Raw genomic sequence first — 2,883 nt, 5'->3', positions numbered from 1 at the left:
AGACCTTCTCTACAACCACTGTAAAGTGGCTGATTCGCAGCATCTAACATTTTATAAAACTTTTTTGCATCTATGTTAGGTTCTTCATCTTCATCATGAGCTACGAATGCATCAGCTACCATATCATGAACCCTTTCATAATCTACCATCTGCTCCTCCTGATGGTAACTATGTTCATTGTGCAAATGATGATCAACCGGTTCTTCCTGAAAATTGCTATTACTACTACTAGTTTCATTCTCATAATTATAACATTTTCCATGTTGAAACTAGATATAGTAATTTGGCGTGAAACCTCTATTTATTAAATGCTTCCAAACATTTTCACGATTTGCCAATTTCGAATTGTTGCATTTCCGACAAAGACAGAACATCTTACCGCTTTCTTGGGTGAGCGGTGTGGAATCTGCTTGATGCATAAATGTCTCCAGCCCTTCGAGGTATTCTTTCGTCACTCTCCCGTTAGCATCTCTGTGCATATACATCCATCTCCGCAACTCGAAAATATTCCCGGAGCCCGACATTTTTTTTCTTTCACGTTTTTATTTTTTTCGTGTTGGTGTGTTTAAAGTGATGTTCAAACGTCCATATTTATAGGAAATTTTTGAATTTTGAAATTTTAGTACGAATTTACGAAGAAATTTAGTTAGATAACCGAAACAAAACACTACAAGAAAACGCAAGACTAACGACTACCATTTACGACTACAAATGTGTAGTCGTAAATTAACTTCGACGTTACGTCTAACTTACGACTATGTTAAAGTCCGTCGTAACTTATACGTAATTTTGCTACTAAAAGGTTTAGTCGTAAATTGGTCGTAAACTAACTTGGTATTTACGACCACACTTTCAGGTAGTCGTAATGTGGTCGTAAATGTACGACTAAATTACATCGAGAAGCTACCATCTGATTAACGACCAATTTACGAGAAACTTAGTTGCACATTCGTGGTTAAGTTATTGTCAAACGTAAATATGTTATTTATTATATAATTAATGAACTTATATATATATATATATATATGTTGATGATCCAGGTTGATTATGATGATCCATTCTATCTTCAGTGGTTTCACGAATTGATACAAGGTCCGGTAGCTAAGGTCACCACAGCATCTATTTCACACGAGGCTACACTTTTCACACTTACGAATATGGAAGTCGGCGAGCAACAATAAAGTATGGAGTATGTGTGAAAGGTGAAACTGATTTCTATGGAATCCTTCAAGAGATCATCGAAGTAGAGTTCCCCGGCCTGGTGAAGCTAAAATGCGTTCTCTTCAAATGTGACTGGTTTGACTCCACAGTCAATAGAGGTGTTCGGTATAGCAAGTTTGGAGTTGTTGATATAAATGATGCACGGAGGTACAACAAATTCGAACCCTACATATTGGCATCTCAAGCAGACCAAGTTTGTTTTATTCCATACCAGAGGATGAGACAATCTGGAATATCTTGGTTAGCCGCTATAAAAGTTACACTTCAGGGCCGAGTGCTGACTGATGAACAACCGCCTTTACAAGAAGATGGCGTAAATGAAGTAGAAGTACCTGAGCAAGCTACAAATGATATCTTACTTGTTGATCCACACAACCAGGGATATGAAGAACTTCCAGACGAAGCAACAGACGAAGCCAACGAAGATGAATTTGAAGAAAATGATGTTACAGTGTTTGTGTTTTATTATATTATTAAACTCTTTGTATTGCATTACAAATAATATATAACTTATTATCATGTTTGCTCAATTATATATGAACTTAGTTTAAAAAAAAAAATCTTTGTATTTTGGGGTTTAGAAGTGTATAAACCTTATGATGTTTGGGGTTTGGCGTTTGGGGTTTCAGTTTTAGGGTATAAACACAAAACAAAGCTAATTAGTCGTAAAATACGACTCAGTTACGACTAATCTTAATTCTTCCCACATTGGTCCCTAATTGGTCGTAAAGGACTTCGTCCCACATTGGTCGTAATTTTAATTCTTCTTTACGACTATTATTTCTTAATTGGTCGTAAATAAAAAAATTATTTAGTCCATAATTGGTCGTAATATTATTTGGTCCCCCATTGGTCATAAATTTACATCTCCTTTACGACCACTAGTCTCTCATTGGTTGTAATATTACAACTCATTTACGACTAACACCAAAACTCTATATATACTCGGACCTCGCGAAGCCATTTTGTTGGTCATTTCCTTCTCTCTAACAACGACTTCCCTTCTCTCTCTGGGTAAGTTTTTCTTTTTTTTTTTAGTTTTAGGTGGTTAGTTAGGTGATTAGATTAGGTTTGGAATTAGTTTAGGATGGAAGTAGATTATGATGGGGTTAGATTATGATGGAATTAGAATAGGTTTAGATTATTTTTATATAAAAAATTTGAATTGATCTAATTTTTTTTGGTTTTTTTTTTCAGATTGACGATATTGCTATGGTTGACGGTCGAAAGAGACTTTAGAACCTTGCGCCTAGAAACTCTTACGGGAGTACCTTTATCGGACAGCCGGATCCATCAGCTTCTACCTCCGGCACATCATCCGACTTCTTCGACGAAATAAACCTTAATGCTAATTAGGTTTTTTTGGTTTTAATTAATTTGTATTTTGAATGTTTTATATTATGGATATTATTATGTTTACGGATGTTAGATATTTTCTTTTAATTTTATCAAAATTTAAAAAATAAACCAAACTAAATTTAAATATTTGATTTAATTAATATATAAAATTCGTAAATAAATACAAAATTCGAAAATAAATAAATAAAGTTGGTCAAATTTACGACCAATGAACATCTAAAGTCGATGTAAAGTGGTCGTTACCTTACGACTAATAAACATCGACATTAGAGGTAAATTGGTCGTAAGGTTACGACCAGTGTA

The sequence above is a fragment of the Brassica oleracea genome, chromosome C9 (genome assembly GCF_000695525.1).
Source record: "Brassica oleracea var. oleracea cultivar TO1000 chromosome C9, BOL, whole genome shotgun sequence".
Taxonomy (NCBI): Eukaryota; Viridiplantae; Streptophyta; class Magnoliopsida; order Brassicales; family Brassicaceae; genus Brassica; species Brassica oleracea.
Note: the sequence above shows the minus strand (reverse complement) of the source record.